Consider the following 20,129-nt stretch of genomic DNA (forward strand, 5'->3'; position numbering starts at 1 on the left):
CGTAGATTAGTTTACAGCCATCGCCAAGTAGAAGCGCCACATCATTGAAGAAAATCGTGAAAAGAAGAGGTCCCAAGTTGCTACCTTGAGGTACCCCACTCAAGTTTTCAAATGGGGCTGAAGTTCATGTCCCTAATTTGACACGAAGAACTCTGCCACGCAGATACGAGCTGAGTCATTCAACTAGTATATCTGAAGCACCAAGCTGGCTTAGTCTACGCGTTAATATTCGGTGCTCTATTTTATCGAACGCAGCTTTGAAATTAGTATACACCACATCTACTTGAGCCTTAGCTTCCAGTTGAGCAAAACAAGTAAACGTAAAATCCAGCAAATTTGTTATAACAGAGCGACCTGGCATGAACCCATGCTGGTCAGGAGAAATATAGCATTTCGCACCAGTGAGTATGCTTTGGCTAACTATCATTTCGAACAATTTCTAAAGGGTGTGTCACATCAAATTGCATCACGGAAAAAACGCTGTAGAAATTCGCCCAGTAGACCGATCCTTTTGAAAATTTTAGACAATAAAATAAAAACTATTAAACAACTTTTGGCATTTTCTTTTTATTCATACATCGAGCCCAAGCCCGTATGCTCGCACCTTCCTCTTTACCCCGTCCATAAGGTTCTGTACAACGTCAGGTTGTAGTTTTTTTTGAACAGAAATCCATTTTCTCTTGAAGTCCGCCTCCGGTTTGACAACTTTTGGGTTCTTCCGGAGGGCCTGCTTCATAATCGCCCAATATTTCTCTATTGGGCGAAGCTCCGGCGCGTTGGGCGGGTTAATTTCCTTTGGCACGAAGGTGACCCCGCTGGCTTCGTACCACTCCAACACGTCCTTTGAATAGTGGCACGAAGCAAGATCCGGCCAGAAGATGGTCGGGCCCTCGTGCTGCTTCAATAGTGGTAGTAAGCGCTTCTGTAGGCACTCCTTAAGGTAAACCTGGCCGTTTACCGTGCCGGTCATCACGAAGGGGGCGCTCCGCTTTCCGCAAGAGCAGATCGCTTGCCACACCATGTACTTTTTGGCAAACTTGGATAGTTTCTGCTTGCGAATCTCCTCCGGAACGCTGAATTTGTCCTCTGCGGAGAAGAACAACTGGCCAGGCAGCTGACGAAAGTCCGCTTTGACGTAGGTTTCGTCGTCCATTACCAGGCAATGCAGCTTCGTCAGCATTTCGGTGTACAGCTTCCGGGCTCGCGTCTTCCCCACCATGTTTTGCCTTTCGTCGCGGTTAGGAGCCTTCGGAACCTTGTATGTACGCAGGCCCTCCCTCTGCTTGGTCCGCTGGACGAATGAACTTGACAAATTCAGCTTATTGGCGACATCCCGGACCGAACTTCTCGGATCACGTCTAAACTGCTTAACTACGCGCTTGTGATCTTTTTCACTGACGGAGCATCCATTTTTGCCGTTCTTCACCTTCCGGTCGATGGTTAGGTTCTCGAAGTATCGTTTTAGTACTCTGCTGACCGTGGATTGGACGATTCCCAGCATCTTACCGATGTCCCGATGTGACAACTCCGGATTCTCGAAATGAGTGCGCAGGATTAATTCACGACGCTCTTTTTCGTTCGACGACATTTTTCCAAATTTACGAACAATTGACAGTGAAGCATGGCCAACGTGATTTATACACTCTTATCTGATTATAAGCGAAAGCTGAAGATATAATTCCTAAAAATTAAATTTCTACAGCGTTTTTTCCGTGATGCAATTTGATGTGACACACCCTTTATGCAGCTGACAAATTCGTAATTCCACGGTAATATCGAACATTTCGTCTATCACCACTTTTGAACACGGGAAACAGAATTGATTGTTTCCAAATTTCGGGAAATTTGCGCTGTTCAAATGAGCGATTGAAAATCATACTCAATGGATATGCTAAAGAGGCAGCACACTGACGAAATACAACGGCGGGAATACCATCGGGTCCAGGCGAAAACGTGTTCTTCAGTTTTTCACTAGCAGCAATAACCATAGGCTGAGTGATTTCAAACATATCTAAACTATATCGGCAGGCACATCGCCGATTGCTCGTTCAACTTCGTGATCAGAAGCAACTGATTCTGCAACGACCGATGCAAATAATTCGTTGATTCCTCGTTGTCAAGAAAAGTATGCGCCGGAATAGCTGATTTCTTCCTCTTTGAATTGACAAAATTCCAGAACGCTTTAGGGTTACGTCTCAAGTTAAATTAAACCCTTAATACATATGATTTGTACAGTCTCGCATTCAACCTGCGATAAGCACTACTAGAAGAGTGAAATGCGCTCACTGATTCAATTGTGCGATGATGCCGTAGTCTTCGCTGACATGTATTCCGGGTTCGCCTTAGTCTTCGCAATTCAGCACTGCTCCAAGCGGGTGAAACGGGACGCTGACTAATGGGTACATTCAATGTTAGCCACTGACAAATGTATAAGCAAAATTTTTCGGCCATGTTGTCTACGCAATCTGAATCCAGGACAAGATTCCAGTCTGTGTTTGTGAGATAGTGGCATAGATCATTGAAGTCTAGTTTCCTGTAGTTGAGAGGTCGTGGTGCATTTATGTCAATGTTCGTACGAGCGTTATCGGCTTGAACCGGGATTGAAATCGATACCACTAACGGGGGGTGATGAGAATCAACACGAAGCATCGGAGCAGAGGACTCGTTAATTGTAATACAATCGTATGTTATATTGGTGTACACCAAGTCGAGTATTCTACCGAGATGGTTTCGCATGAGGTTTTGCTGGCGTAGATTCAGAAAATCCATACTATCAATAAGCGATTAGCTAGCGGGGGTATATACGCTGGTGCTACAGCAAGCGACCTCATTGTCATTTCTCACCCAGGCTAAACGTGGTTGATTGTAATCACCACAAACTAGTACTATTTCGTTGGGCGAGGCCTTGTCACAGATTTCGCGAACTGAAGAAACGTGTTGATCAAAAGCTGCAACATCACGGCTTCGGTCCGGTGGGATAAAAACGGCACACATCGAGATTTTCGTTCCCCGGATTGATGCGGCAACACATACCTGTTCAATTGCTGAACCATTTCTTGTCACTATGAGAGAGCTGACATGTCTTGCTGCGATTGCGATAAGCGCTCCACCAAAACTAGATTTGGAGCTGTTGTATTGATTGCGGTCGCATCGGTAGATTGGTCCAAACAGTTGCTCCGAATTGATACTATCATTCAAGCCGATTTCCGTTATAACGATAATATCAAAACCGCAGTCGCACGATCCCAAAAACAGGTCGTCAATTTTAGTCCTCAAACCCCGAGCATTCTGGTAGCGAATCCAAACGTCCATTGAGCGAGAGAAGTTATGTGGAACGTTATGTGTTTCTTATTACGTTTTTGTATGCATGAGAAAATTTAAATTGAGACTCTAGGTGAATAGGCCAAGCTTATTTCATAAATGTACCTACTATATCAAATATGATTTGAACAAATTTGGACGAAAAAAACGCATAAATCTATGCCTGATATATGCGAGTGACCACTATGTCCCCATTAGGTGACCATTTCGATTTTTCACCTTTTTTTCTAATGATTAAAAGTGTACTATTTTGAATTTTTCTACTAAAAGCCGTTTGCCATCTTGAACCACAATGAGTTGAACTATAATATTCTTCGAGAAACGGGAATTGAAGAGGTATGTGGACGCTGGAAATGGGCTTATTCCTTAGGGTGACCACTATACCCTCACTTCCCCTATATGTCGGTGTGAGAGTCATTCGCTAGTGCACATATTTACAATTCACAGAAATAAACAAAGAAATCACCGAGCCAGCACCGACCGTCCTTGAGTTCGTTTGAAGATTATCGGCAAAAGAACTCGCAGAGGCGCGTTAGCGGAAGCTTACAAGAAATGGATTATTATCGTAACCATTGCCAAATGCCACAAGCATCTTGATAGATTACTGCCAGAAGAATAATTACACAATCAATCAAACATACTCGATGATACAATTGATAATCTGTAAACCGAGGACAATTTAAACATTTTACATTTTATAGCTTCCAGGAATTAGAGGCGATTGAACTGCAAAGTTTGAAGCGTTTTTAGTACAAACAACTCCTAGAGATGAACCAGCCTTTGGTTGAAAATCTCTTTAATAAAGAAAGAAAGAAAAAAAGTACAAACAACAGTAGTTTAAATACATGTACAGGGTTTTCCAACTTTAAATTACGAAAGTAAATTGAAATAAAACACACTTAGAATTCGAATTTCGATGAAACTTTTATTTCAAATTAAAGTTTGGTTTATGCCATTATGTGTGAAATACAACATCATTCAAATGTCCACCTAGGGCTTCCTCGCACACCTTGATCCGGAACAGGTAATTTTCGATGACTTTTCGGCACATATGGGGCGGTATCTCGGTCATAACTTCACGAATGTTGTTTTTCAAATGTTCAAGAGTTTGCGGAAAGTTGGCATAGACACGGTCTTTCGCATAACCCCACAAAAACAAGTCTAGCGGGTTCAAATTGCATGATCTGGACGGCCAATTGGCATCACCAAAACGCGAAATTATGCGTCCCTCAAATTTCGTTCGCAATATGGCCATGTTCGGTCGTGTTGTGTGGCACGTGGCACCGTCCTGCTAGAACCACATGTCATCCGTATCCATATCTTCAATTTGTGGCAAAAAAATCGGTTAACATGCGGCCATAGCGCTCACCATTCACAGTTACCGTCTCGCTGTCCTCATTTTCAAAGAAATACGGCCCGATGACTCCACCAGACCATAATGCGCACCAAACAGTGACTTTTGACGGATGCAATGGCCTCTCAACAATCACGTGTGGATTTTCTGAGCCCCATATACGGAAATTTTGGGTGTTCATATAGCCACCGAGCTCGAAATGTGCCTCATCGCTGAAGAAAATTTGATGCGAATGTTCAGCATTTTGCTGCTGTTGTTCGTTCACCCAATCGACGTATGCCCGACGCATTCCATGGTCACCACGCTCTAATTTTTGTACCATTTGAACTTTATATGGATGTAGGTGCAAGTCCAAATGCAAAATTCGCCACAATGATGTGTTTGACAAGCCCAATTGCTGAGCTCGCCGTGCAATCGAAACATTCGGGTCATTCTCCACACTGGCAGCAACAGCAGCAAAATTTTCGGCCGAACGCACATTACGATGATGCACAGGTTTCACAATATCCGCTACGGATTCAGTTTGTTCGAATTTACGCACTACATTAGCGATTGTGTGCTCTGTAGGCCGTCCATGACGATCAAAATCCGTTCGTAATGCTCGAAACACATTTGCTGGTTTTTCATCATTTTTATAGTATAATTTAACAAAATTAACACGTTGTGCGATGCTAAAACGATCCATATTGTAAAATGGCAGACATTCAACTAACGATATGACGCTTTGGTTGACAGCTATGTCAAACGGTTGTCTGCGGAGGGCTGTATACTTTCGGAAGCCCGAAATGGAAAACCCTGTACATTCCAAAAGTAATCCAATGAAGATCTCCCGGAAACAAACGCAATTTTTTCTCTATTACAGTGACTTTCAACACATTTCGGCTAGAGATGAGCGAGCGCGCACGAGCCGCTCATTTGAGCCGGTTCGTCAGAACGAGCGTACGTTCCACGGTTCTTTAAAAATGAACCGCGGTTCAAAAAAGAGCCGCTTTTGGAAAGAGTCTCGGCTCAAAAAAGTGCCGCTGTTCAATAAAAAGCCGTTCAAATGAGCCGGATTGTTTCAAAGAGCGAGCGGCTCTGAGCCGCTGACTGAAATGAACCGTTTTGCCCACCTCTAATTTCGGCCGGTTCGTCACTTTTACTTCCATTTTGAGAAAAATGTCGGCAGTGAGATATAAAAAGGTTCCGTAGTGTAATGTAATTTTGGACCGTTCAACACCCAAGTCACCTAAACTCAAAGGCGTTAATCAACGGCCAATTTCAGAGCCCATTCACTCAGCTGATGCGCAGATTCATCATTCCATTAAAATAAGTTTTGAATTGGTATTTGCTATTTGCTATTTCGTATCGCCTTAGCAGCAATGATACACCCCGCCTCTACAGAACACAAAACTAGGCTGAGTAGAGTACCAATCATCTTCCTGTGTAATTTCTTGGGAAATGTTTAGCTGATCGGAAGGCTCACTCCGGTTTTAATGGAAAACTGAAATACAGATTTTGTACCGGTTTGTTCCACAATCTATCGTCAAAAAACTATCATTGTGTTTATCATACTCTCCAAAGTGTCGCAGTTCTTGCGCTCAAAATAATAGGGCAGTGGTCTGAATAAGTAATAATCTGAAGGTGCTATATCCAGTGACCACGGTGAGTGGAATAGCGCATTTCAGCCAAACTCGAAAATTGATTACCGGAATGTCAAAGAGACATGAAGCCTCTGGTCTGGTTGGGTCGGACACGACGCTCATCATATTGATTATAACTGAACGGATCCTTGCCTTCGATTCGTCCAGTTGCGAGCTTTTTTATTGTAATTTATGCTCTGATTGTTTTATGGAAGCTTGTAACACAGAATTCCTTTCCAATTCGACCAGACACAGAGCATGACTTTCTTCGAGAAAAGACCGGCTTTGAGAGTAACAAATGGTTTCTGTAAATTTTCCCAAGATTTTTCCATTCAAGATTGTTGTCATGACTTGCAACAAGAACGACAAACGGAAACTGGATAGAAACCCGCAACTAAAGGTGGCCGTACACTGTTTGTCCGGAGATGAAATATTTGATAATTTTTGACAGATAAAGTTTGGTTTGATATTTGTACAATCACTATTTTGTTTGCCATTCTCGAATTTTCAACAGTGGCAAACAATGCCAAACATCGAACATGGAAAAAATCGACTGAAATCTTTAAGGTAACCTAACCATGGAAAACTACGCAGATTCGGTTGAAGCTGCGCTGCCGGAAGAGGACCCGATTAACGAAGCTCCTCTTGAGGACTGTTGGAGCATGATTATAACAGCCATAAACAGCGTAGCGGAGAACATCCTAGGACACGTGGAACGAAGACGACAGTACGAGTGATTCAATGATGAGTGTCAGCAAATGTTACACGAGAAGAACACTGAGCAGGAGCTAATGCTGCGTCAAGCTACCCGTCAGAACGTGGAACGATATAGACAGAAGCGGAGACAGCAAACCCAACTCTTCCGGGAAAAGAAGCGACGCCAGGAAGAGGAAGAGTGTGAAGAACTAGAACAGTTGCACCGTTCTCGTGAGACACGAAAGTTCTACCGGAAACGCAATACATCCCGAAAAGGCTACCTGTCGCGAACAGAAATGTGTCGGAATAAGAATGGGAGTATACTGACGAACGAACGTGATGTGACCGAAAGGTGGAGGCAGAACTTTGATAAACACCTGAATGGCGTACAGACAGAGGACCAAGATGACGATGGAAGCGATTACGTTGGTGCAGTAAATAATGAAGATGTACCACCCCCAACGATAGGTGAAGCTACGAATGTTATCAAACAGCTAAAGATGGCATCGGAGCGGAACTTATCAAGATGGGCCCGGAAAAGTTGATTAGTTATCTCCATCGACTGATTATCAGAATTTGGAAAACAGAACAGCTACCGCAGGAGTGGAAGGATGGGGTTATTTGCCCTATCTTCAAAAAAGGGGACAAACTGAACTGTGAAAACTTTCGTGCAATCACCGTCCTGAATGCCGCCTACAAAGTGCTTTCCCAAATTATCTTCCGTCGTCTATCGCCAATGACAAACAGATTCGTGGGAGGTTATCAAGCCGGCTTCGTCGAAGGTCGGTCTACTACTGACCCAATCTTCACCTTGCGGCAGTTCCTCCAGAAATGCCGTGAGTACAGTCCTCGACTTTAAAGCCGCATACGATTCAATAACGCGAGAAGAGCTATGGAGAATCATGGACGAAAACGACTTCCCTGTGAAGCTAACAAGACTGGTTAAGGCTACGATGGATGGGATATAGTGCTGTGTGCGAATATCGGGTGGATAATCTGATTCATTCGAGTCCCGAGCTTCGGCAAGGCGATGGTCTCTCTTGCCTGCTGTTCAACATTGCGCTAGAGGGTGTTATGAGACGAGCGGCGTTTAACTTGCGTGGTACGATTTTCAATAGACCCAGTCAATTCATTCACTTCACTGATGACGTAGACATTGTCGGCAGAACATTTGAGACAGTTGCACCAGACTTTAGCACGAAGCAGAGAGAATTGGACTGAAAATCAATGCGTCTAAAACCGAATACATGCTGGCTTCCGGATCCAAGCACGACAGTGTAATGAGTGTAATGGTCGACGGCGATGAGTTCGAGGTAGTGGACCAATGTGTCTACCTTGGCTCAATGGTAACGTCTGACAATGATACTAGCCGCGGAGTCCGGAGACGCATTATTCATAGGAGTCGTACCTGTTATGGTCTCCACAAATACTTAAGGTCAAACAGACTTAGCAGTCGTGCGAAATGTTCCCTGTACAAAACGCTCATAAGACCGGTTGTCCTCTACGGGGACGAAACTTGGACAATACTCGAAGAGGACCTGCAAGCACTCGGAATCTTTGAACGACGCACGCAACTCACCGGCGAATCCAGTATCCAGAAAGTGATCAGAGCTGGAAGGATACGCTGGGCAGGACATGTTGCAAGAATGTCGGACAACTATCCTGCAAAAATGGTGTTCATCGGGAATCCGGCTGGTACGTGATGACGAAGGGCGCAACGAGCAAGGTGGTTAGGTCAAGTGGAGCATAACATGGCCAGCACGGGGTGCCCGCGGAATTGGAGAGAGATAGCCACGAACCGAGTTAATTGAAGAAAAACTGTAAAAGTTTTCGTACTGCGTATTTTGTCCCTTTGTCCTTTTAAATCATGCGATAGACGGTTCTCGTTTAGTCCGAATGTCCAGAGGTTGTGCGGAAGCTCGTAAGACTTTGATCCTCAATTTGAGAACAGCTTTCACCTAAGGGGTCGTTCAGGGGTAGAACTGCTTCTTGGTATGGAGGTGAGAGCTACATTGAAAAAGGTTGACGTGGGACTACCGTTGGCATAGTAATCCTTTGTTTGTCTTGATTAAATGATTGATTGAATGAAACAATTTTCAAGTTCAATTGGATTCAACATATTTGCTGTGTAAGTAAACAATTTGAATAAACGCCATTAAATGCACCTTGGTTTAGATGGCTGTGTTGGGGAAACCGTAAATCGGGCCAATCAGAACGTGGCAGTTGGGGCGTTTAGATAACGCTTGAAATTTTACAGTTATTCAATTGCTTATCTCAGGAAAAATAACATTTCATTAATTATCATAGATGCGTAAAAATATTTCCTATCAATTGATGCAAACATCTTTCCGATTGATTTTCATTTTACCGGTTAGACGTTTTCCAACGTCAAAGAGTGTGTAAAGAGTGTAAAGAATATTTGAATTCAGTGTATTTAAACGGTATAATTATTCATTTAAATAAACCAATCGATCACATGTGTTGGGAAGGCTGGCCTAAAACTTCGATCGCTCACCGCTAAGGCTCCCAACATCGATTAAATTCCACACTCAAGAATACCGTACGTAAAAAATCCAATAAACTGCATTCCTATGCAGTGACGACAGCAACCACAATCAGCTGTTCTGCAGACAGTGCACAGATTCCTTCATCCACATTATACATTTCGACATATTTCACAAATTATAATCTACATTCCAAATTACATAAATTACATAAATAGTTCCGACATTCATTTTCCCATACACTATAGTATTTCCGTGGTGGTCCAACAGCAACTTATTCTGCTCCGCAGAATCCTAGTTTTCCAACGCACTGCTGGTGATGCTATTGCTCTCAGACCAGGGCGATATTCTCCGAAGATGTTTCCATCGGCAGTGGTGAATTTCATCCTCCGTTTTTATCCAAGGTTCTCTTGTAAGGTGAACAGTGACTACACATGGATGCTGTTCTCATGTTTTCGCTACTTGCTGACGACTCGTACCAAACCAATATGTTGCCGCGTCGGTTTGTTGATAAATCTTCCTTTGTTTGCGATCAGCTGATGTGAAGAATTGACCTCATAAATGCTGGGGATCTAGGGATGCCACGTTAGTCCCGAACAACATGCGAAAGCATGTGTGGATTTCTTTTGTTCGTTCTATCTCTCTTATTCGAAAGCAGCTCGCGTTGTCGGTAGAGCTACGAGGTCAGGGCGGGTCTGCAACGAAAAGAGAGAAAGTCACGGTGACACAACGTTCACTCGTCAAATACAGGAACCGATAAGGTAAGGACGCTGATTCAGGTCATTTTTAGGTTCAGGCTAACCTCCACCGATCGCTCCCGTCGGTTCAGGATACGTCTTGAAGGAAGCTGCATCCACTTGTGGGAACTCGATGACTCCTTGGCGGTTATCCTCGCAGTCCACCCACGACTTCTTCCGGTTGGCACGTTTGACTGCGGCGATCAACGAATACCTCTACTCAGTACACCACGTCCACTCGCGGAACTACAATGGAGAAGGCAAATGTTGACAAACAAATCAAATGAGGACGGCTCAATCCAGAAGAACTAGTCACTCGTCGCGTATCCATCATCAAGACTCTTCGCCCCGTCATGGCTGTCGTTTACGGGCTTTCGCCGAGGAGTGCCATTTCACAAATGACAGCTAATGTAGGGATAGGACTGTGAACTTTAAGTTAGGGAATGTAAGGATAAGGAGATGGATCGGGAACAGTGGGATTTGGCTTACCATCACCGTCATGATTACTTCCTCGTTATCCTCATGGATTGTGTTCCTTGCGACAGGATACAACAGTCCAAGTAAGTGACGTGCTAATAATCACGTCACCGATTCTGCTCTCTCAGAATCGTTACAGGAGTTCGCATAGTTTCGAGAAAACCGCTGATGAAAATTAAAAAAAAAACTGAACATGTAAGAAATAATGAAAATTTTCGAATGTTCATAACTTGACCATTGCTCGATAGATCACAGAGATGTTTGCATCTATCGTTGCACTGGATCGTTTTTTTCCCGTCAAGGTGAGAGTGTAAATTGTTGAATCACACGTACGCATTGTTGTTTTTATGAGTTCCCGAAAGTAAATGATTCTGATGGTGGATCAATCATATACAGCCCTATTCTGTATTCCGACGGATTTACATTTCGTTCGAAACCGTTATTTCATTCGAGTTATAACTTCGCATTCCCTATTTCGAACGTTTTGCTCATTCAATGTTCCAAGAGAAAAAGATCGAACTAAATGCAAAAACAACTCGAACGGAATACAGAATGGAGTTTTATCAAATCATTCGAAATTCGAAAATTCGAATCGATCGAAATACAGAATAGAGGTGATAATCGACTGTTGCCGCGGTGTGTCAGATGCGAAAAAACGCGTTGTTGTTTTTGATCTTCCAGAAGACGAAGAACGTTCGCGATGCAGAGCCATAAACGAAATGAAATGCGACATATGGCAAGCTTACGATTTGTTATCGCGAGGACAATGAATTTACAAACAAAACACAGTAGTCCCATTCAATGAGGTTATGCACCAGATCTAGTGTTGAAAATTTTGAAAATTTTATTTGAATAAGCATTAGTTATATGACAAATTCTTTGAAACGAATTTCATTTGTATGCACCAACTTTTGGGAGGGGCGAGCTTAAAAAACTACACAATTATATTTAAAATATTTGAGGTTTTCACTAATTTATGTTTCTTGAGTTATCTCTGCACTTGCTTAACCCAATTTTTTCAATGTCTATATACCATTGAATGGGTAATAAAATACTTGTTTGATGAACCGTGGGTAGACCTAGATTTCATTTTGTGATTTGAAACAAGGATTTGGAAAACAGGTATTTTGAAGCGTTGTCACGGCATAAAGATAGAGCATTTTTTTAGTTTATCAGTTCAAATTAAGTTCAAACATTTTCATGCTTGGGTTTCTCTGAGCAAACAATGAAGGTCAACAACCCACAAAATTTGTTTAAGATCGGTCCACAAATAGAGGAGTACCAACTGTCTCAAGAAGATGTTGTCACGTCACGCAAAGTATATGATCCATTCCAGCGTGACGTGACAACATTTTGACTCACCACAAACACTTTATTTTACGTTTTCATGTATAAATCACACAAATTAAACGCTGTTATAGCAACATGTAGAAACTTTCCTACAATAATCATCAGTTGGAGAATATTTTATAATAAGATTGGCTTGTTGTCAGTCAAATACTTTTGTAAAGTCTCAACATCTGACTTTTTGCTGTTTCCGGCTTTTGAACATTAATGATTCATTTAATTGATTTCAATTCCGTTTCAAAACATACAAATAAACTTTCTTCTATGTTTTGTCAACAACACATGAACGTAGATTCCAGAATATATACAATGTAATCTTGTTTCGACTTCCGGTTTGCTGATAAAGATATTGAATAATTAAAAATATGGAAAACCCATACGATTTGGGTATTGGTTGCAGGTATCTTACCAGCGGGAGTCGAATATCGTATTCCAATGTCATTTTAAAAAAGAGAATGATGACTTTCGGTTCATTAAACGAATCTAAAAGACCGGAAATGGCATGAAAACCCACAATACGATCGTGAATGGTCGCGTTGGCATAGATCCATGGATACGCGAAGAAGAATCAAAAAAAGAGAACAAGGTTTGATAGTGAGCAGATAGGATTTAAACGAGAGGGAGATAATATTTGAGTGGTAAGAACTTAGCTTAGAGCGACGCGTGTGGAGTTAGACAAAGGAGGTGCACATACAAATGTACACGCAAACGTCAACGGGCAACGGTCAAAGTCAACATCAAAATCTAAATCATGGTCATCTCCAACACGCAAACATAAACGCACTTGCACAGGTACGCGCCCATGCACACGGATGCATACAAAGAGTTTATCAACAGTTTCTGTTAGCAAAACCAAATGTAGCGAACGTCACTCGATAGCTGATTTCGATGAACATCCCATAAGCAATTGAAATTGCTTTGTTTCGCAATGTTTCACAATCTAAAAGAACATTGAACTCATTTTGCATACCGGTCAAAAATATTTTTTCTCTGTTTTTGAAGCAATGAAAACGCAAAATGGCGCTGAAACGCTAGAATAAAGAGAGCCAGAAAAAAGTCAACATATTATTGAATTGTCTGTGTTGTGACACCTTTCAGTTGACACTACTGAAAATTCCGTAGGAAGCACCATTCCTGAGATACAAAGATGGTTCAGGATCGCCGGTTGCGTTAGGATCACCTTCCACTATAGGAGGGATTTTTGGAAGTATATGGGGAGATTTCAGGGGAAAGTGAGAAGTATTCAGAGTAATAAAAACATAAAAATTAGTATTTAGCTTGCTAAAATACGGTGAAATTCTTATTTGAAACAACTTATTGATTTTGAGACGCTTTGTGGAGACTTTTTTTTCGCACAGAGCGCGTAGTCACGTCACAAAATGCATACCTATTTTTGCAAAGTTCTTGCGAGTTTTTTGAAAAACTGGATATACAGGAATCCAAGTTTATCTTTTGTTGACAAATCATTGACCAAAGTTCATTTGTATGTTTCGAAACGGAACTGAAAATACAACATTGATGTTCAAAAGTCGGAAATCGCAAAAAGACAGGTGTTGTCACATCAAAAAAGTACTGGGCTGACAACAAGCGAATTCAGCTGTAAAATATTCTCTAACTGGAGATTCTTGTAGAAAATTTTCTCAATTTGACTTTGATATCGTTTACTATTTGGAAATCGTGTGATTTATATTTGAGAACGAGAAAAAAATGTTTCTAGTGAGTCAAAACGTCGTTCTGCAAAAGTCGTTGCAAGATATTCTGAACAATCTGTTCACGTGGGCCCTCAAGCTGGGTATCGAATTCTCTACGGAGAAAACCGAAATGGTCGTTTTTTCTAGGAAGCACGAACCCGCCCAATTCCAGCTTCACCTATCCGGCAAAACGATCCAACACTCTATGTTTTTCAAATACCTGGGTGTATATTTTGATTCTAAGTGTACCTGGGGGAGACACATTGCGTATTTGAAACAGAAATGCCAGCAAAGAATCAATTTTCTCCAAACAATTACCGGAACATGGTGGGGTGCCCATCCAGGAGACCTCATTCAGTTGTACAAAACAACGATATTATCAGTGTTAGAATATGGCAGTTTTTGCTTCCGATCAGCTGCCAGGATTCATATTCTCAAGCTGGAGAGAATACAATATCGTTGCTTGCGTATAGCCATGGGGTGTTTGCATTCGACACATACGACGAGTCTCGAAGTTTTGGCAGGAGTACCCCCGCTTACTCTTCGGTTCACAGAATTATCCTACAGATTTCTCATCCGTTGCAAGATCATGAATCCATTGGTGATTGATAACTTCGAAAATCTACTCCAACTGACTCCTCAGTCAAGTTTTATGTCTTTATACCATGAGTACCTTACCCACGACGTGCACCCTTCACCAGGCATCTCCAACCAAGTTTGCTTCCCTTACTTCTGCAATTCCTCTGTCATTTTTGATCTGTCCATGCGACAAAAAATCCATGGAATCCCGGATCACCTACGCTCCGATTCTATTCCGCCGATATTTTCGGCAGAATATGGGAAAGTTGGATCTGATAAACTGTTCTTTACTGACGGTTCATTCATAAACGGGTCCAGTGGCTTCGGCATCTTCAATGAAAATTCCAGTGCCTCTTTCAAACTCAAAGATACTTGTTCCGTGTATGTCGCTGAACTGGGTGAAACATTGCCCATCGACCACTATTTAATTTTTTCAGACAGTCTCAGCTCAATAGAGGCAATCCGCTCAATGAAAGTTGATAAACGCTCATCTTATTTCCTAACAAGAATAAGACATCTATTAAATGTTTTGGTCGAAAAATTATTCAAGATTACCTTAGCATGGGTTCCCTCTCATTGCTCGATTCCGGGGAATGAGAAAGCGGACTCGCTAGCTAAGGTGGGCGCTTCAGAAGGCACACTTTTTGAAAGGCAAATTGCCTATAATGAATTTTTTCACATTCCTCGTCAGGACACACTCGTTAGTTGGCAGCGCATGTGGAGTAAAGATGAGTTCGGTCGTTGGTTACACACGATTATCCCTAAGGTCTCGACGAGTGCATGGTTCAAGGGATTGAATGTAGGTCGTGATTTCATTCGCGTGATATCTCGGCTTATGTCCAATCACTACAACCTAAACGCGCATCTCTATCGCATTGGGCTCGCACCAAACAAACTTTGTGATTGTGGCGATGGCTTCCACGACATCGAGCATGTTGTCTGGTCGTGTATCCGGTTCCATGCTGCTCGCTCTCAGCTCTCTAGAGCACTGAGAGCACAAGGCAGACAATCGGATATCCCCGTCCGGGATATCTTAGGTAGCCGTGATCCTGATCTTCTGCTTCATCTATACCTGTTCCTCAGAAACGCCGATGTCAACGTTTAATGATGTTTCCTTCGTTGTGTCCCCGTTTCATATCCCTCCTATCCGATCGATAAACTTTTACTTAGTCGCGGCAATACATACACACACTCTTTACAGATGCACGGGCCGAAGGTTGTGCAGTACACTGATGATTCAACAAGAGCCAAAGGTTGTACCGCTCATGACAACTCTACACGAGCTGATGATTGCGCCGGCTAGTGACCATTCTATCCTGGATTCCTCGAGTCGAGAAAGACGCACCACGCTAGATATGGGGTACAGACTAGGGGGGCGTTGCTGATTAATGGTCAGCTGCATCCCAATAGGAAGTATCCCGTGTCGGGCACACGTACAGAGCATCGCAGACTGCAACATACCAATTATGAGAACACTTGTAATACTAACCTCGAGCCAACCGCGAGTAATCGGTTACATATTACTAACATAGTTGTAAGACAAAAATTGTCAAAATATTGGACTCCCGGCCCCGTCAGGCTAACGCCACATGTGCCTTAATAAAATATATATTTTGGGGAAAAAAAAAACCTTGTCACGTCACGCTGGAAAGGCGCAAATCACAACGTCTGAAGTTCATAGCTATCGAAAATCATCGCTAGACCTAATCATTCTTTTAATAAAGCCTCCCTCAATGTAACTTCCAACGAACAATGTTACAATTTCATGTTCGAGATGGCCTGAAGGGATAATTTTTAGCATAATATTCTCAGTATTCATGGCGGGCATTTTCACAACACTATTCAAAATAATCTTTAATAATTATCTTTAAAATAATCTTTTAATATCTTTAATGCTATACATGCCTCTCTCCAATAATGATAGAAACTGTAATTTGTAAACTTTCAGCCATCGTTTTTTATACAAGGTGCGTAACTAAGCTCTCGCTGTGAAAAAAGATTACGAATGACTCATTCAAAGTATTGGATTGTATTGAAATCTACGAGTCAAGCCGTTTTACGATGTCTTCATATGAGCGAAACTGCCGATTAGCCAGACCATGTGCTTTTGAACGGAACAATTAATAGTCGGGTGGCGTAATATGGCCTATGGAGCAGGGCTTCCCATTTGAGCGTTTCCAAGTAGGTTTGAAACGGGTATAGCAACGTGAAACGGTTTTAGCAACGTGAGGACGAGCGTTGTCGAGGTGTAAAATCACTTGTTCGAGCCTCTGTTTGTATATTGTGGCCGTTTTCGGTGAAGTGCACGGCTCAATCGCATCAAACGAATTCGATACCATTTCCTACTGATGGTTACAAAGGTTCATAACAAATAAAACCGAGCTGGCCTTTCAAATATACAGCATAACTTTCGCAACGAAAATATTTGTCCAAGCAGACGACGTAGAAGCAAGACCGAGCAAGACCCATGTTTGAAGCGACAAAATCAATCACGGCACTTTGTTTCACTTGGAGTAGCATCTCCGTAAATTTTTTGGAGATCTTCATGCGCTTCAGCCGCCATTCTCTTCGAATGAAAAAAGAAAATCAACACTTCCCACACACGACGATCATACGGAACCAAAACCAGCAACTCAGCAAAAATACAAAATACAAAAATTTGCGCACCTAATATATTCCAGAAATAAACGTTAATCATTTTTTTCATTTTCGGTTCTTCATAAACAATTTCCCTAATAACTGTACCCCATCTTCCTGACAGAATCGTGATTGAATGATGGACAAATTTGTGAAGAAATAACGATACGGACAGATCATCCCACTTCCGGGAAGAATTCATTGAACCCATTCAACATTTACACAAAAATTTACTTTGACTGTAGAACGATGCTGTGCAATCAGAAAGTGTTATTGGTGATGAAGCTGAGTCTCTGAACAAATCTGTTCAAATTTTACGATACAGAATAATGTCCCGAAGAGTCTTCAGCTTCACTCGACAAATGGATATTGCTTAAAACAGGTGTCCACTTATTAAAATGGAGACTCTTACACAATCCATTCATAGGAACCAGCTTTTGTTCTAGTTACAATAAGAAAAAAGACACGTCTATTTCACCACAAAACAGAGGGGGATGCTCAGACTCCCCCATTCTATTCTATACACAGCCGTTGTCACCGAATAGCATGCCTCTGCCAACAATCCGCTGTGGTTGAAGCTTCAAAAACAGTATGCCTCAATAACACTACTCAGAGAAAAGGTTAGAAGGCTCACATCACACTCCCCCGCATATTATTTTCCAATTATCCAACGGCACACATGGTTCAGTTTATTATCACTAATTTCACAAGGTTACCTCGAACACACTTTTTCCCTCCAATGATGATTACCAAGAAAGCACAGATATTTTAGGGAGACTGCTTTCTTTTGTTCAGACGGATCCTCCTCTGTTGTACTTCATGAATACGAAAAGCACGGTTTAAAGCCTCCGCCAGCGGTAGCACCGCTCGAGAGGTAAAAATGAGTGAGAGAATGAGAATTTCTATGCCTCCTTACATTCGAACCATTCTCTCTGGCCAGGAATTTTCCGTTTTCCAGGTGATTTTATCCCAATTAATGTTGATAATTCTTCCTGAACACTAAAGCACTTTAACCCCCGCACTTACACTCATCCGTACTTAGCAAATTGTGCTTCTAATACGATAGGATTTTAGAATTCACTAGTATTCCGGGCTTCGTTGAGGCTTATTCGCAGCGTTGAATTTTGTGCTGGAACTCCAGCAGCAGTAGCAGCTTATCAAATATTCCGAAGTCAAATCACCATTTTCGCATTGCTCTCCTGTGTTCGGAAATAAAAACACAAGATACCTTCAGCTATTGACTACGACTGGGTACACACACGCACAAGTCTCTCATCCGCGGAAAACTAGGAAAACTGATATATACACAAGTATGAGCTCCAAAAAAAAAAGAACACGCGAATCCTCCGGACACGGCGTTATCCTTGCTAAAAGTAAACGGTTGTTATTCTGTCCATTCTTCTCCGCGCCATGTTATTATTTTTGTTGTAAATCGGCAGTTGCTCCTGCCAACACTACTCGACCATTGTTCTGCGATTCTTCCTCTAATTAAAAACTGTTTTTCTTTCGTTCTTCACACATCTTAGCACTTGGCTCGTGCTATCGTCCGACCAGAAAACATTACCAGCATCCTGCAGCCTACCACCCACAACTTCCGACGTCAGACTCGCTATTCGCACGCACACTTGCACACACACATAGATGATACCTTGTTGCTTTTCTCTCACGGTAACATTCACGCTTATCACATCGACCCCCTGTTGCAGACACACACGCACAAGATTCGTACAGGCTCAGGTAGCGAAACTGAAGGATGTTGGCTGAAGTTTTCCCTCCATCTCGGCCACAAATCTCCACACAGCAGCACACACCGCTCCATTCCTCTCACAATGACGACATTCGACGACCAAAGTAGTGGCCAGGAGAGTCTGGGAGAATCTCGCTTAGCATCTATTCGCTCTCAGGACCCCGTTTCCCAGCCCCCTCTCCTGACTCCCACATGGAGTACCACATTTCTCGTCCATCAACCCTGCAGCCTCAGCAGCACCAGGCCATACATTCAAAGAGCCAAGATACTGTGCGAGGGGTCACACAACGGTTTACAGCTTACGAAGCAGAACACACAGGTCAATACGCTCGTCGCGCCCGGTATCAACAACAGTCCGATCGCGCCAATGCTCCTCACGGCACTGAGCAGAATTTTCCGACCTGAAGGGAAACAGACACATTTTCCACGTTTTACTCCCTCTCTGTGTGGACAAACGCTCCGTTCTCTCTGGCCACCTAAGCCACGGCACGGTGGAGTTTGACTGGATTCGCGGAAACACGTTCCCACGTTATTACGGAGACACACTGGGGCAGAGAGCGAGAATTTCAAATCAGCACGTGAGAATGCTTCGAGGATGCTGTGACCAGTCGAGAGTTCGCTGGTGAGATGCTGTGAGATGGTGTGGTATGGCGCTGTTACTCACGCAGCACCAGATGATGGCAGTGCTGAACTGGGACACACTACAGACCTTCCGGCGAACGACTAGCTGATTGTGGCTGTAAATGTTTTTGTTGGTATTTCAATTGATAATAGCATAAAATATCGTAAATTCCGTTGAACTTGGTAAAAATTTAACACTCTGCTCCAATCCAACAAAATAGGTGAGGAGATATAATATTTTTTTTGAGAATTTTATTGAGTGAATAAAACCGAGAAGGAAGTCAATCGATCAAACATTCTTAGGTGTACCTGCTTTGCTCGCTGCAACGAAGGAATATTTAAATGCTGAAGATACTTTGCGAAGGAGATAATGATTTTGGGAAATTTTATCAGAAAATTTGTCAAGATCAAAGTTCTATTTGGCAATTATCATAGCGTAATCATCGTAGAAAAGTCCTTTCAACTGCACTGCAAACACAAAATATAATCAAAATATAATTGCTTATATTATAAAAATTTCTTTTCTTTTTGACGTAGAACTACGTCTTTCAGGAAGGGTGCCAAATCAGAAAACAGGTCACGTTTTTGTGAAATAAAGTTAACGTTAATAACTATTTTCACAGCGAACAAATTTTGATACTTTGCACACCAATGGAATCGGAAATTCTCTAAGATTCGCTTGATATACTATACAGTACTATCCACTAATGCCTAAACAGTTTAAATTAATGAACACTTGAAGCATTCTCATTTTCCCATACATTCATTCTGCCGATTTGTGTGCGTTCCCGAACAG

The 20,129-nt window shown here is 42.3% G+C and overlaps 1 protein-coding gene across 4 annotated transcripts in view; it reads right to left on the reverse strand.

The window, feature by feature from the left end:
• LOC129768245 (uncharacterized) overlaps positions 1 to 19,085 on the reverse strand; it is a 524,264-nt gene extending 505,179 nt beyond the window's left edge. The window contains exons 1-2 of one of the 4 annotated variants that reach the window (XM_055769750.1): positions 19,016 to 19,085; positions 17,992 to 18,332 (exon numbers count right to left, since the gene is read on the reverse strand). The gene's annotated coding sequence lies outside the window, so the exon portion shown is untranslated. The other 3 variants (XM_055769751.1, XM_055769748.1, XM_055769749.1) reach the window with 3 other exon arrangements.
• Positions 19,086 to 20,129: the final 1,044 nt, after the last annotated feature.

This window comes from Toxorhynchites rutilus, chromosome 2 (assembly GCF_029784135.1).
Source record: "Toxorhynchites rutilus septentrionalis strain SRP chromosome 2, ASM2978413v1, whole genome shotgun sequence".
NCBI lineage: Eukaryota > Metazoa > Arthropoda > Insecta > Diptera > Culicidae > Toxorhynchites > Toxorhynchites rutilus.